The sequence below is a fragment of the Spea bombifrons genome, chromosome 2 (genome assembly GCF_027358695.1).
Source record: "Spea bombifrons isolate aSpeBom1 chromosome 2, aSpeBom1.2.pri, whole genome shotgun sequence".
NCBI lineage: Eukaryota > Metazoa > Chordata > Amphibia > Anura > Pelobatidae > Spea > Spea bombifrons.
The window spans coordinates 111016413-111033395 of NC_071088.1; the positions used below are offsets into that span (position 1 = coordinate 111016413).

General features: G+C 42.4%; 2 protein-coding genes across 2 annotated transcripts in view; one reads left to right on the forward strand and one right to left on the reverse strand.

Annotated features, from left to right (window-relative positions):
- MCRS1 (microspherule protein 1) overlaps positions 1-16983 on the reverse strand; it is a 224560-nt gene that overhangs the window by 119129 nt on the left and 88448 nt on the right. The window lies entirely within an intron of this gene.
- Positions 8868-16983, forward strand: part of SPATS2 (spermatogenesis associated serine rich 2) — a 41797-nt gene continuing 33681 nt past the window's right edge. The window contains exon 1 of the mRNA XM_053455593.1: positions 8868-8896. The gene's annotated coding sequence lies outside the window, so the exon portion shown is untranslated. The remainder of the gene's footprint in view (positions 8897-16983) is intronic.

Sequence of the window (16983 nt, forward strand, 5' to 3'; positions counted from 1 at the left end):
ACGTATACCAATCCACACGTATACCAATCCACACTTACCAATCCACACACATATACCAATCCACACATATATACCAATCCACACACATATACCAATCCACACACATATACCAATCCACATATATATATACCAATCCACACATATATACCAATCCACACACATACACCAATCCACACACATACACCAATCCACACACGTATACCAATCCACACGTATACCAATCCACACACGTATACCAATCCACACGTATACACCAATCCACACGTATACACCAATCCACACATATATATCAATCCACACATATATATCAATCCACACATATATATCAATCCACACATATATACCAATCCACACACATATACCAATCCACACATATATACCAATCCACTCTCACTGAATGTTTTCCTACCTTTCCTCTTTTCTCCTTACAGCTCCTTTTCCTCCTCTTCGCTCCTCTTCTTCAGTTCTTCTGTCTTCTCTGTCATCTTCCGGTTCAGAGGGCACGGACAGCGGTGGGCGCGGCTTCAGTGTTGTGCGCCGGGATCTGACAACAAACCCCGGCGCACAGCAGCTGTTCAACCCGGCTTAAAATCACTCAAGGGAACCGGAGGTCTGTTAAAGACCTCCAATACCGCTCCCTTGCGAGCCTGCTCCTCCAGCGGCGGACATTACTGTCCGTCTCTGGAGGGGTGCCGGGTGCCGCAAGTTGGCACCCCCTGATGAGCGGCACCCGGTGCGGACCGCCCCCTGGAGTGTGGCGCCCTGCTCTAAGAGGCCGGGATGCCCCCACCAGGGCCGGCCTTAGGGGTCTGCGGCCGCACAGGGTTTAAATTAAAACATCGGGGTTTTTTTTTCAACTTTATTTAACATGGAGGATGTTAAATAAAGTTAAAAAAAACTTTATTTAACATGGAGGATGTTAAATAAAGTTAAAAAAAACCCCCGATGTTTTAATTTAAACCCTGTGCGGCCGCAGACCCGTAAGGCCGGCCTTGGTGGGGACTTCCCGGCCCCTTAGAGTGGCGGACCCGGTCGCAGTTGCGGCGGGCTTAAGGGGCAGGTGCCCCTTATGCCCTGCGTTAATGCGGCCGTAGGTAGGGTAGGGGCCTGGAGCTGCAGCTCCATCAGCCCCTAAGTCAATGCGGCCCTGCCCACCGGGCAAATGCCCGGTGTGCCCGATGGCCAGTCCGGGCCTGTCTGATATTATGAACCACTCCCTTCCGCAATATTCAATAGAAGCTAGAGGACTCAGTAGGCCTCTTAGCCTAAATGTTAGATAAGGTAGAGAAAGACTGTGGATTGTTTACCCAGATCATCCTTAACAGCCTCCAAAATAGCCTTAATAAAAGCCATTAGTAGGGCCACTCTTCTGTTAGTGCAGCCTTTTCACTATGTCACCACTTTGAGAAGGTCCTGGCTTCAGAGTTCTTTAACCTCTCCTTCTGACAACTCCTTAGCCCTGACTTTATAGCGGAGGTTTAGGTTTGCCACAGGGCCAGAAAATTATTCTCAGAGATTAAAACTCTGACCAATCCTAGGGTAAATAAGCCCTTTTGGACTGAGGGACAATCCTCCAGGTCTTATGGTTCGTCCTGTTCAACTAAGGGACAAACCTCAGCATCCAGAGGAAATTCCAGAGGACCCACTTTCTGTAAGCTTCCCTGACTCTCACATTAAAAGTTCCTCCAGAAAAATGGAGATATTGAGGCTGCTCTCACTTACCCATTTTCCCATTTTCCGGAGGTTGGCTTGAGGTCTGGTACCATATGACTCTTCCTCATCTTTATAAAATGTTGAATCCTCTCTCCCAGCATGTCTATAACAACCAATGCATCTCTTTTGGGATAGGGAGCTTTCTTGGGGAGGGAGGCAGTAAAGGACCAGAATCAGTTCTCCATATCAATCTCCTAGAACTATGAGCATCCCGAGATTGATTTAAACTGAGTTCCCTCATTCATCGGTAGCCTTCCACAAGGACAACAGAAGTACAGTTTCCTACATAAAGAGCATGGGAGGAAAAAACTCCAAACATCTCTGCCAGGAGGCTGTCTCTCTGTCAAAAAATCATCTCAGAAAAGTCTGCTCTGGGAGAACAATCTAATTCTCCATGATTGCTCTCAGACAGGACAAGTTTATGTTAATTACTTATCGCCTTGGTCCAAGAACATTGGACCTATTTGCTTCCCCTACTTCCACCAAGCTTTAAATCTCCAGAACATGGTCAAAGGGACCTTGGAAGATGGACACTTTATCCCTTATGCTTTTTCTCATCCCTCTCTCCTCCAAAAAACATTCAGAAAGTATGGTAGGGCAGGCTACTGGATATGGTACTAGTTTACACCTCTCAGAACAAAACTTTGCAGGATTTACTGGAATCCATGATCTGCAAACATCTTCCCTTCAATCCTTTTCCCTAGAACAAATAAGATTTGCAGATCATGGATTGTTGCAAACTCTGTTTAATTGATCAATGTGTGCACATTGCCTAATTAATTCCCGTGTTATTTGCAGTCTCTCCAGGAAGTACCGTATTTGCTCGATTACAAGACGACCCTGATTATAAGACGACCCCCCCCAAAATCAAAATATTAATTTAGGAAAAAAACAAAAAGCCTGAATATAAGACTACCCCATAGGAAAAGTAGTAAATATTAATTCCTGTAAACTATTTTTTCATATTTAATAAAAGCTATGATTGAGAAAAATATATATTTTTTATTTCCTTTTATTTGCCAACCTGCCCCCCCCCAGTTATGCACATCTGCCCCCAGGCTTGCCACTCTGCCCCCAGAAATGCCTTATACCCCCCTATTTGCCACTCTGTCCCATGATATGCCTTTTAACCCCCTATATGCCCCTCTGCCCCATGATATGCCTTATAGTGGCATATAGGGGGTTAAAAGCCATATCATGGGGCTGAGTGGCAGTGGGTTAAAATGCATTTCTGGAGGTATATATATATATATATAACTGCTAACAGCAATCACACTCCTATCAAGCCAAGGCAGCCAGTACATGCTGCAACCTGGGGATGATAGTAGTGGGATTACAGCCTCCCTATGCCATGCTACCACTACCACCCCCCTTACACATCCATGCTATCACACACACACTCATTCACAAACATTTAAATACTCATTCATTCCATTAATCACACATACACACACGCTCAAACCCCCCACCCCCTTACCTGAACGGCAGATCTCCCACTCGCAGACTTCTGCAGGGGCCCGGCTGTGCGATCAACTTCTCTGGCCCCGCCCCCAGAGGAAGGACGGGGGAGGTAGAGTTATGTGAGGACTTTGCTAACTTCCTGTTCGCCTGATGCTAATAGCAGAGACGCTGCTCGCGACCAAAGCACCGGTAAGCAGCATGGCCCCAGCAGAAATTTTTTTGAGGTCTGATTAGAAGACGACCTCGATTATAAGACGAGGGGCATTTTTCAGAGCATTTGCTCTGGAAAAAACCTCGTCTTATAATCGAGCAAATACGGTATTTCTATATAATATAAACCAGTCAGTCGCTACCATTTTACTTTGAATCAAAATTGATGGCACAGGAAGTAAGCAAGTATACACAAATCAAACAAGGGGATACATTTTACCTAAACGTGATTATAATTTTTTCAGAAAGCATGTTTATCATTTTGAAACCAGTATGTTAGTTTTTCTAAGCAGGCTATCATCAGTAATTTAGATATCCTATTGTTCAATTAAACAATAAGCAGCATTTTCCCAAACCATACTTCCAGCTGTGCCTGGATATAATAGAACAAACTCAATGGAGAGGGTGCCTTGATGAAGTATCTGTTAACATACACTGATAGAGAAGAAGGCAGAAAAGAAGAAGAGAGAGGAATATATTATTTTTGCAGTACTGGTTGGCTATCTGTATAAATAATTTTTGTAGCCAAAGAATAAGACCACGTCTATTTAATACAAATATTAAAAAGTGAATCTTTTCATATAGCCAGTAAGAAGACTGAGCTGAATCTAATAAAAAACTGACTGCAGAATTCTGGGGCATTTAAAACAAATAGGGGGAAATTTTACCATTGGGACATCACGTCAGTGTGCCCTACACACTAATAATACAATGCATATAATATAGTAACTTAAGAGCTGCACTAACATAAAGATGCGTGAGAGAGTGTAAAAAAGTGAGTCATAATGAGAGAGAGAGAGTTTGCTGGGACTTATGGTATACCACCGTCAATGTCTAGCTCACTATATAGTTATGGAAGTTATGCTGTGCCATCATCAGGTTCTAGCTTGCTATATAATAATAGGAGTTATACTGTACCACCTTCTAGTTCACTTTGTAATTATGGGAGTTATGCTGTACTCCCTTTAGTGCCTGGATCACTATTTAATAATGGGAGTCATGATTTACCATTATCTGTGCCTGGATCACTATACAATGATAGGAGTCATGTTATACCACCATCTGTGTCTAGATCAATGTATAATGATAGGAGCCATACTGTACCACCCTCAGTGTCTGGATCACTTGATACTAGATAAAATTCACTTAGCTGATATAGATACTGGGCTGCAAATATATCTACCACATACCAAGAATGTATGGTACTGTTGGTGGCAACTTGTTGGTGATAAAATCTGTACCATAATTATTAGGCGGAGCTAAAGTATACTAATTGTGTGGATTGGGCAGAGTGGTTGGAGCTTTGAGGTGCGTAGATTTTCAAGTATGCAATCAAAAGCTGCGCTACAAGTGTCTCTGTGTATATGTGAATTTGCCAGTGTGTATATATGACTTTCATTGTATATATTTACGTTTGTGAATATATAAGTGTATTTATGTGTCAGTGTATAAATAGTGTAAAAGAAAACAAATTCAGAATAACACATATATGTAAAAAATTCATAACTCTACCATGCGTACTGGAATAAATTTGTATACGTGTATACACATGTGTGCATGTGTGTGTGTCTGTGTATACTGTTGAGTAACATAAAGTAAAAAAATGAAATTAAGTGTAAAATAAAATAATGAACAGAATCATAGGCCACCAGGATGCCACTGTCATCTGACTGCCCCCCAGGCAAAAAAGAAAAATTCAAATGGTGGTACTTTAACACTTTCTACATACTAATTATACTACTATCCTATGTCAAAGTTTGCTGTAGTACTTAATTACACACAGAAAATACTACTACAAATGTTGTCAAAGGCTGGTGATAAAATAAGTGCATTTTCTTGCTTAGAAAATAAGTAACTGCAAAAAAACACTTTTTATGTTCAGCAATATCCCCAATTAGTTTACCAGCCCCCAATTTAAATTATTCCATGTTATTTTTTTTCCTTAAACAGCAAAGTGTATGTATACAGATCCACTTTGGGGTCTATTATGACCCCAGGGATCTCTATGAGCCCTGTAATATCATCTCTCTACAGCAGTCAAGAAAATCCTATGTGGAGCTCTCTGATCGCTGTGTGCAGCAATGTGATGTCATAGGCTTGCAGTATGCTCTCTATCTCACACACACACCGACTGATCACTACAGTGGCTGGGGACACGATCGGGATCTCTAGAGACTAGACTTGTGCATTCAGATTCGTACAAACTCGGTTTTTAACAAAAATTGCCTGTTTCATGCATTTGTGCCAATATTCGAATACGAGGGTTATCCTTGACAAAATTGCCAACAAAAACTGCTAAAGTGCTGAAATTTTGTTAGGATTCTTTGCCACATTACTAGCCGTTTTGGTGCCATTACAAGCTGTTTTGGAGCTCCTTAATGAGGTAAAGTGACTGTCTAGGAGAGTACATATCAATGACTGATAGGTAGAAGAAGCCAAAAAAATGAGAAGTGGTCTCATTAATGGTTATGGCTGTGATTGATGGGTCCAACAACCTGTGGGAGTTTTTTCTTACTTCTTACTCTGGCAAATCAGCATTTAGGGAAGGTACAAGCATTAGATATATTAGTGTGCTTGTCAGTAGCAGCAGTTACAGACTGATCAGAGTTGGCATGCAAGACTATGACAGTGATAGTTAGCTTAGCATAGGCCGAGAGTGATGCTCATATACAATACTGCAATTTAATTAATAAAGTAATTAGTTTATTTTAGTGCAGAAAGTTTACTGGTGTGGGGTGGATCGGAGACGTAGTAGTGTACTACTGTAGTGTATGTATTTAATTTATCTACTACTTACAGGGTTTGCATCAGACATTTTTTACCAATTTATTTTAGGGAAAAACACAAAATATTTTATATCATCTTTCTATCTTATATATTATATTGGTGACAAAATCATCCATTCTACTGGCCTTTCAGTTGTTTAAAATCTAAAACCTGTTCCTGTGTAGTTTAGGACAGGTGCCCATTAATGCTACCAGCCAAAGCGCTAATTTGTGGACAAATTCATTTTTAAAAAATCCTTCTTTGACATCATATATTATTTGTCGTTGATAAATATTGGTGACAAAACCAGGCATTATTCTATGTACAATATATAATATTGGGGAACTATCATCTGCCAGTGCTTACCCGCCCAGGTCCAGTTACTGTGCGCGATCAATTAAATTAATTTGTGTAATATTGACCAAATTTAGTCCTGCTCCAAGGGACTGCATGTGTGTACCCTGCTGCTGCTCCTCTGTCACCTTTCTTAATCAATTCTTATTCTCCATAATATGGAGGGGGTTAGGTCTTGCGGTTGGATGTGTCTGTCTGCAAGTGACTGCCCTGTGCCCTTCTTTACTTTGGGAATCAATTCCTTTTTTTTGTAATATGGAGGAGGGATTGGTCTTGGTACTAGATGTGACTGTCTGCTAATGCTTGGCCTGTCCTGTGCCCTTTGCCTCAATGCCCTTCAGTTATTTTTCTTGTTTCTAATACGAGGGTGGGGATTCAGTCAGTACCTGTCCTGTGCCCTGCTCTGCAACTCAATGTCCTTCCTTACTCTGACGGATAAATACCGTATTGGCTCGGATATAGGCCGCCCCCGTATATAGGCCGCACCCTAAAAGTTTGGTGCTTTTTTAAAGAAAAAGTTTTTTTCTTTAAAAAAGCACCAAAAAAACATGCTGCCACTCTGCCCCCCCCCTCGAGATATGCTGCAACTGTCCTCCCTCCCTGAGATATGCTGCCACTGTCCTCCCTCCCCGAGATATGCTACCACTGTCCTCCTCTGCCCCCCCCGAGATATGCTGCCACTGTCCTCCCCCCCGAGATATGCTGCCACTGTCCTCCCTCCCCGACTTACCGGAGCAGACTCCTGAGTGTCTTGCGTGGCCGGCGGGGGACATCTACGCAATACAACTTCCAGTGCCGGCACCGGAAGTTGTATACGCGTATTGCGTAGATGTCTTCCGCCGGCCCTGCAAGACACCCGGGAGTCTGCTCTGGTAAGTCAGGGGGGTAAAATGCATCGTCCGGACATTCACCGGCAGCGGCGCATTGCCGCTGCCGGTGAACGTCCGCGCGATGCGCTTAGACAACCTCCCGTGCCGGCACTCCCCCCGTGGGAAGTGCCGGCAGGGGAGGCTGTCTGAGCGTATCAGAGAGTAGGATACGGGTCCCCTGCACCGCTGCGGGGGATCTGTATCCTAACCCCGCTGCCTGCCCGGCGCCCGGGAATGCATGTCCCGGGCGTCGGGCGCTAGACCCCGAATATAGGCCGCACCCCCACTTTAAAGACTTAAAGTGGGGGGGAAAAGTGCGGCCTATATTTGAGCCAGCTACTTCTGCTGCTGCCATATCACCTTCCTTACTCTGAGGGATCAATTAATTAATCTGGTCCAACATTTGGAGAGATTGGGTCCCACGGGACGCTGCTGGATGTCCATTGGTGCAGTGCTGCTGGCGGCACAGCAATGCAAAACCGAGAGTGGAACTCTTCCTTAACCTTGCGATGGTACTTCTGTGGGTGAAAGGTGAGTCCAGGTGTCAGGGACCTGCCCCTTCGGGAATGCCCCGTGAATATTGTTTCTGAATAAAAAATTGTCCACAAATGGAAAATGTATGGGAAACTAAATTTGTTGCCCTAAAAATGAATACGGCAAAAGGGAAACAACATTTTTTGCTTGCTGTGCACAGGTCCACTATAGACCCTGACAGTTCTTATCTGCTGACACATTCTGTGTTACTAAGGAAGGGGTTGCATATCGCTTGGATCCGGTGTCCATTGTGGCCCTTATTTTTGGACACGTTTTTGGCACCGAAGCTTTAAAAATGTTTGTACCAGTGGAACATAATTAGTACTTTTTGATTGACAGGTTTCCAGTTTTTCAGAAAATGCATAACATACTGTAGCATGAAGCTTATATTTGGGATTACAAAAGAAAATGCGTGGCTTCTAACCGCATTAAAATCGATTTATAATTAATCGTGATGACTTTCCTTTTTCTATTAGGCGATGCATTCCGTTACTTGGTGACACGACTATTCATTTTGACACATCATATTGACAGGAAACAGGAGCATGTCTCCACAGCATTATGTTTTAGACAATCCAACGAAGCCATGGATTGGGTTCGAGCAAACGCTGACAGGACGAGGAGGCGGCGGTAGCCGCTTCCTCTCATACGACACCGACAGAGCCCAGTCTGCTTCCGCTAGATTATGGTCCTTCAGGGTGTTTTCGGCAATTTCCGTCAGTCCTCGTTTCGGTTTTCTTCTCTCCCATCCATAGAGCTCCTAGTCTTCGTTTCAAATCACTTCGTAGAACGCTTTTTTTTTTTTTTTTGTTCTCTTTTTTGCTCCGCCTTCCTGGCGCGCAATGGAATGTCTAACCCTCATTGGTGGAGTCTGTAGCCTTGCCCCTAATGAGATCTTGCTCCGCCCCACAGTTCTCAGTGTCTAAGACAGTCCTCCTTGGCCGTTCGAGTGGACCCGGCACCGGAGGGCGTTTTTCACATTGCATACGGTATGATCTGGCTTCCCTTGTGCGCAAGCAAGGGCTACGTGAAAACTGCCACAGGTTTCGAATGAGCTTAGGGTATCTGTCTCTCCCTTACTTATTAATCACGGTGTTTCAATGGGCCTGAGCTTGCAGGCATCTCTGCTAACGGACGGGGAAGTCAAACTCGGGAAGGCCTGTTAACGGTGGCTTACCGCAGGGCTCAGTGCGAAGTGATGGAGGGCAGCGATGCGTGGTAGGGCAAGCATGACTGGCAGAGGTGCTGCGAAGGAGGCTGCCTGAGGGAGTGGTGTTTTCCCTCTCCTTTTTGGAAAAGCAGAGGATGCTGCAGGGCAGGATGGTGGTGCAGAGCTGTGAGCGCAGTGGCCCTGCGGGTGGCGTAGTAGTGGCGGCTAAGTCTGCTGCAGGACGGGGATGAGGTGCAAGATGGGTGCTTCAAAAGCCTCTTGGTGTGTGTGTGTTTACGTGTGTGTGTGTACAGGGACACATGGACGTGGCAGAACATGGTGGGGAGGATGGGGAGCTGGAATTGCAGGTTAGTAAGCCTCAGTCTTCTGGTCTGAAGTGAAGGTGTCCGAGAAGCAGGGTAGTTTAGGTAGTTCTTGAATGCTGAACCTTATGGATGGGAGTCAATATGCTACAGTTATAAATAAAATTTAAAAAAGTAAAGAATGTGAAAATAAGGCCGACTAACTAAGAGGGTAGTATTTAGCTTTTGGGAAACTGAGGTCCAAGGAGACTTGTATTCATTAGGATGCAGTGACTGTCTTTCCATTTTCTAATAGAAGATGTGTTCTGCTACCTGGTGGCACAGCAATGTGTATTGGACAAATTAAATTTAATAAAAATAGAAGCATGTTTCTATAGCAAGACTGTACCTGGATACTAAATTCATGGCGGTTGGAGAGCGAGAGGGGGAGATATGATGGGAATGTATTAGCCCGTAGAATAAGTGGGAGTGCAGGTATGCGTAATAAAGAATTCACAAAAGTGAAGTAAACTGATTAATGGCTGAGAGGATAATATTTAACACAAGCTTACAGTCTCTTCTTTAGGCTTAGTGGCATTAAAAGAAATATTCCCTGAGGTCCCCTAGATGACTGGATTCCAGTGTATGCTTAACCTTACTTTAGTGCAGAATATTAGATTATTGTACAGTATATAATAGCGTAAATGACTTCCCTGGCACCTTTCCTGGTAGACAGAGGCGGTATAATGACCAGCACAGTTGATCAGGGAGAGCGTTTCTGGCACCAGGTGTTGACCAGAATGCCTTAAGTCACTTATCCTCTGATATTGAAAAAGCTGGTTTTCCAGTTTTCAGGAGACAAGCTACTTTCCATTCCTCCAAATGATGTCATCTGCTGGACGCCGGAAATTCTTATGAAGCAAATATTTCCAAAGTAGGAAAAACCTATCTTTTAATTTGCAGACAAGATTATTCAGAGAGAAAAAGATTTTTTTCTTTTACATCTGAAAATCCTCTACAAGTACAGGGTTTCTTTGGACACCCAGGTGCTTGTTAGGGAATGAAGTAACACTAGTGTTAATTTTTTTTCCTGATGTCTCGCAGTGATCATCAGATGGTGGCCCCAAGAGATTTTCCGTGCGGTTTCCACCCTGTACTTTACACTGGAAACAGAAGAGTATGTTTGTGCTTCACAATATAGCACCTCTTGTACCCTACAGCTCATATCTGTGCTCGCTATGCACAGAACTCTATCCTGTCTCTCTGCTCATGTTACCCATAGGCAGATTTTTTTTTCTTGGTTGTATACCGTCTCGATATGTCTGCAGTTTTCTAAAGAGTAAAGCCATGTACAAAAATACACAATTTATCATTTGTGTTGTAATGTTAATTTTAAAAGTAGACCGAAAGCTGGAAAATAACCTCACTATTTATTGTGGGCCACAGGTGACCGTGACCCATTACGTCTTCAGATTTATTTTCATTTAAATAGTGATTATGAGGCAAAGTTTGAAAAATGATTGTCACACGTTGATTGCGTCGTGGAGATAAATCCATGTTATACCAAAATCCCCTATAGATCTCTAGAATTGCTACTTTTTTGTTCTAGTGAGATCACCAGAGGGGTACGTTTTATTTATTAATGCAATCATTTTGCAGATGTAGAGCCTCTGCACACTTTTTTGTTTAACAAAAAAAAAATAGTAGCTGGCTACTTTCATTTTTAATGTATTTTTTTTTTATAATTTCTCTTGGGCCGGAAACAAGCAAAGGTAAATCTCATGTTTTATAAAAGAAATTAAGCTGCTGCAAGTACCGGTATTTATTATAATCGGTGGTCAGTAGTGATGTTCTCTGGCTAGTACATTATGATTCGGCCAGGAAACCGATTCATGTAGACTTCAGTAAATAAAAGTTGCTAACCAACAGTTACAAAATTATCTGTTGGAAGAGTATGTAAAACCATAGAGAAAAATGATAGTAGTAGTCAAACATTTACCACTTGGTAACCGCTTAAAATCTATTGAACCTACTTTGTGCCAAGTACGCACACACACGCACACATACACACATGCTTTTCTTAAACAGCAATATCTGTTCCGTTGTGGATTACCTAGTTACAAAGTGAACGCCATTTCTTAAAATAAAATATCTTTGAAAATACAAATGTTCTGTTGCATCAGATTATGTTCTTTCAGGTGCATACCCAAGCTTTTCCTTCAGGTGTGGAACGCATGGGCTTGTTAACTTGTTCTCTGAGCATGGAGTTAGCTGGTCAGTTTGCTGGAGACTTGGAGTTGCAACTCTCCAACTTTACTACATATTCATGTCTGTTTGCTAAAGGGAGGGTTATGGTTTCTACTCATTTCCCTATTCATTATGAAAACCCCATCCTAGTGAGCTTCTGCTAGAAGAAGAAGAGCTTGGCTATAACTGTATAATGCATCATTAAACGAGGGATCTCTATAAATTCTTTTCACGTATTGAACTGTACATTATGCTCAGCCCTTCTTGGTGCAGAAACCTGCGTTTGCTCTTCATATTACCCCTCGTCTTATAATCGAGGTCTGACTATGAGACTAAGATCCAATTGATCTTCCAATGCCTCTTTCAGTAACTAAACCCATTAGAGACTGCTTCCCCGATGAAATTCTCCCACATGAAGGACTGAGCTGGGCCACTAATATCTATAGTTAAAATGGTAAGACTTCTTGAGACCCCACTAACTAAATCATTCCTTATCAAGGATCATCTCACCCCTTCATTTGGAAGGGTGAGCCTATTCATAATGTCTGTTTGTATGGCATGCCATGTGTATGTTAAATGCTTGTTTTTCCGGGTGCGAATTGGATTTACGTAAGACAAGGTCAAGAACCTAGGAAGCTTTTGTGAGGAAGCTTTAAGTGTGATTTTACTTGTTTATAATGGCAGTTTTTTTACAATGCCAGTTCTGTGCCCAGAGTATTTTTTACTCCTTTTAGAAGTGTCCAGTAGTCCGAACATGTGCTTGCTTGAGATGCTTGTTGACATCAGCGGCACTTATCTCAGCGCACCAACTGCCCAATTGGAGGTGTTTCCAATGGCTGATAAAGAATAACATCTCGGGGCTTGCCAACCACTAGGCACCAGGTTGCAATGGCGACTATCAATCACTTCCTAGCGTCTGGGAAGGTGTTCCCCCTGCTTGGCATAAGGGTGCTGATGTGGGTGCCACTGGTCCACGGCATCCAGGGGTCTGAGGTATATGATCCTGAGCTCGTAGAGTGGCAGCAGCGGGCAGCTCGCACGTAGTGCAGACAGGTCTCCACAAAGTGAGAAGGGAGTAGGGGCAGTGTATGTATAATATTACAATTAGTCTGCTTGTGTATGGCTTTAGAATTAATCTGTATTAGTAGTGCTAGTGGGTGTGAATGCACACCGTCCACTTCTGCTTCTTCATCAGGTATCTCTTATCTTTGCCTTCTCTTCTATCTTCAATCTGCTATCCTCGATCTTCTGTTTTTGTCCTCATTTCAGCGGACATCACTTAGCGGAACTTCCTGCGCCCGCTTCTGTGGCCTACAACTCCTATGACCCTTATCCGTCATCAGCCCATTTCTAAAACCAAAAAAATACAAATGTTAGTGTTGGGTGTTTTTAAATTATTTTATAAAAAAAACATTTTATAGATTGTATTTGCAGTTGTGCCATAATGTCTGATCCCCTGTATAACATCTCAGACCTTTTTTTTTTTTTTCAGTGTGCCCAATAGCTGATCTGACTGCACAGTATAACAGCAGGCAACCTGTTGTCACACTAACATTTTTCTTTTTTTTTTTCCGCACTTTTCTGATCAACAGCGCTCGCTTTACGTGAATGGAGCATCACATTCATTGAGAACATAAGGCACCCATTCCAAAAAGGAAGTCTTGTGTGATAGCTCAAAACTTCACGTGTGGGGGCTGAATGGCAGTCCTCTTCATTGGAAGCATTGCTAACACATTTTTATTTTATAGAGGCTGCATTGTGGCACTGGGAGGGTTAAAAGCGGCTCCCAAGGACACCGGCACGTACGCTTCTACTTTCTTCATGATCCATGCTGTCATGAATGGTTTTTGGTCCACTTTTTTCATAACCGTATGGAATGTTATGAAGCTTTTAAGGGGTTATAGCTATATATATAGTCTATGCTTTATTCAGGATGACATCACAGCTCACCAAATGGAAATTATGTATATATGTGTGCGTGTGTATATTATTGTAGTAATAATAATGTATATATAGCATTATATACATAGCTGTGTAATCAGGTTTTTATTGACAGTGGGGGGGTGACATACTTTATTCAACAGAGAGGGATATCTGACGGTACTCCTAGTTTGATAAAATGATGTAAAGTAGACTTTCATGCAATTTATACTTGGATCAGCTTTGCATATTTTATATACTAAACTTTGGATATGTCAATATGCATCTATTTTTAGATGATGTTGAACTTGATTGTTTGCTTCTTAGATAGGTTAGTAGGTCATTGTAGGATTGCAGGCGCTGCAAAGTGTCCTGCCAATTCTTAACAGAAATTTTCATGGTGAATGTATATTGGAGATCATCTTGTGTGGGCGTCGGTGGATTTGACTACATGCACCATCGATAGATTATCGAGTTTATTCCAGTGTAGCCCGGCCATGCTTGCATAACAAGTGCACTTTAACCCATTGATTAACATATAAATGTACAGGTACGTACACAAAAGGTGTAGCAAGATTACCCTAAGGACATACCTGTACATCATTAATTTTTCACGGAGGCAGGGATATCTCCCTGCCGCTGCACAGGAGATCAGGCTGTCTATTGACAGCTTCACTGGCTTCCTGCTGACCAATCGTGTATAACAGCGCTTGGTGCAAGTGCTGGTAAACGGTCACATAAGAAATACCTGATCAGGCATTCTTTTCTGGTAGGTGTCACTACTGAAGCTCTGTCTAGACCTGGCTGGGATCTCCGATTGCTCCACCACTGGCTGATCACCTGCATTGTGATTGGCAATGCAAGGCTATGGAGCCCTGCTTGGTGAACAGTGTGATCAGTGCAGAGGAGATCAGAATGGAGCGATAAACAACATTTGTCCCTCTTCCCGCAAGGGCAAAAAGTAAAAAGTGTTTTTCAAGAAAAGGCCCCGATACCCCCCTATTCTCTACCCCCTAACACTTTAAGCCTGAAGTATTAAAACTACCCTATAAGGTACTATGTAAGGGGTAATGTGGCCCTTTAGAACACAGAAATATATGTATGTGTGGTATATCTGTAATCAGAGGATTTTCCTGAACATAAACTGAATCGTTGTTAATCAGTGGCAGCTTATGTAAAAGAAATTCTAAGCAAAACTGCAAAAAAAAGAGAAAATCTTACTTTTAGTTATTGTATAGGTTTTTTACATACTAGCACTCGGTTGTTTTTTTTGTTTTTGCATGTTTCTGTGGTTTAACACGATATCCTTTTTTCATGAAAAATAAGGCTGTATAAATTGTGCGAGTACAGTAAACACAGAAAACTTAATTAAACCAACACATGGTAAAATTACAAAAAATGTAGGACTAAAAACCACTTGTATGGAAAAGGTTAATCATTGCACAGGTCTTAATACACGTCTTTGAGAAAGGCTGGCGTTGCTTTTTATCTGGGCTGTAATGCATCCTCTCCCAGGGACAGTGATCTTTTACCTTAGTGCTTGGCTGCTCAGCTGTAGTTTTTAAGGGCTTGTCTATACCTGAGTACTAGTATGTCATGCGTTGATTGTCACTTTCATTGACCTCATGTGGGACATATGCTTATGTCGTCATACCTGGGAACCGGAGAGGTTTTCGGCAACAGAGCACCACTTCTCGTGGTTGAGACCCGAACCCTCCAGGTCGCGGGACTGGAATTCTGATATGCCCATTGTTTCCTGCTGATGGCAGGTAGTCCTGGCCACGTCCCACAAGGGTAGATTACACGTAGCCAGAACCCAAAAGTTCCCAGGTATGCTTGTAAGTGAATTGAACACTTCAACTTGCCAACATCTCTATGAATTCTTTATACCATATCCTTATTGAGCTTCTGTAAGAACACGTCATACTAGTAATGAGATCTGTTGAGCCATCTTTCAGGTTTCACTGTGCAATATATAAAGCCAATCCAGTCCTTCGTTCTGGGTAATCTTAGCCTTTTATAACATACTTCTAGTGTTTGTGGTTCAAGTCTTGTGTAGTTTAGTGAATACACTACTTTGAAATAGTTAAACAAAAAAATAATCCACTGCATTGGCCTGTTGTATGTGATCTTGTGCAAATCTGCCCGTGGCTCTTGTTCCTTCTACCTATTCTAGTGCTGTTGGAATCCTATCTCTCCCCCCTTACTTCCAACTGCCACGCACACATTAGTTTTTAAGGGGGCTGCCAAGTTTCTAGCTACACAACCTCTTGGAATCTAAACATACCATGTGACTTCAGTATATTTTCTCATTCACAATTGTCATCATTTGCTAATCTTTTCCAGTAGAGCTGCTACTTTCAGCCTTTAACAAACTGATGATACAATCCTAATGAAACCTGTTGGTCCTTCTAGCAGACAAGAGTCTAACGAAAGCTGTTCTTCCTCTGAACTTCTGTAGGCCTATTGACACTGCTGGGATTATTTTCAGGTAGGCTGGCTAATTCTAGACAAGCTTTCTTTGTGCATCTGGGCAGTCGCAGCCCCCGGTTTCAGCTTTCCAGCTTGGTCAGATAGGAGTGATGTATTCAGGCATGGTTACTGAATGGGGCGTTCAGGGCTGTAGGGAGCACAAGGTTGGCAAAGGAGTCCCCCTCCCCCCAAGGATGTGTAACTTTTTGTACATTGGCGCAGCCTTTTATAGCTCTGTGTACGTGTGATTTAAAGTGCAAGGCAAGATCGTTTTTGTACTTGGATCTTGCTTGAATTGTACAAATCTTTGTAAGTTGTAGTAAAACGTCCAAGATTCATCAGTGCATGGGTAAACAATCACACTTACTGTGCTTAACTAAAGTATCTTGTCTAGTCTTTATCCTCGTATAACATTGACAATGACGTTTACCTGAACAACATAAATAGTTTAATTAATACGTCACTAAGTATTTCAGTGGCCAACAGGCAGCTTGTCAGATGTTAGGAGCTTCACGGGTTTGGGGTTTCCCCACTAGTGCACAACTGGTGCAGCATCCCAGGGTTTTTACTTTAGAAAACAACCAGTATATTACTGCACTAAATGAATAGGTAGTGTTAAAAACTGTTACTCTTTTACTTCAGAATTTGTGACTTTATTTCTGTGAGATACTCAGCTGACAAATAACTGGAGATGGGGAAATGTGCAATTGCACTGTAAATTTAAAGGGACCTTTCAGCTATCCTATATTAAGCTTCTTTATACTATTAGTCAGATGGCAATAGTACTTAAAAGTATTAGTGGTAATAACCTAAAGATGTTGAATATCCATTTTTTGACTTTTTATTCACATGGTAGCCTTTCTGCCAGTAGTGCCTGGTGACTGTTTTACACAGTGTTGGGAGTGCATGGTCAAACGCTTCCAACTGAACTTTCCAAGGCTCCAATTTATGCCTTCTAAAAACCAACACTGGGACCTTTCTAGTC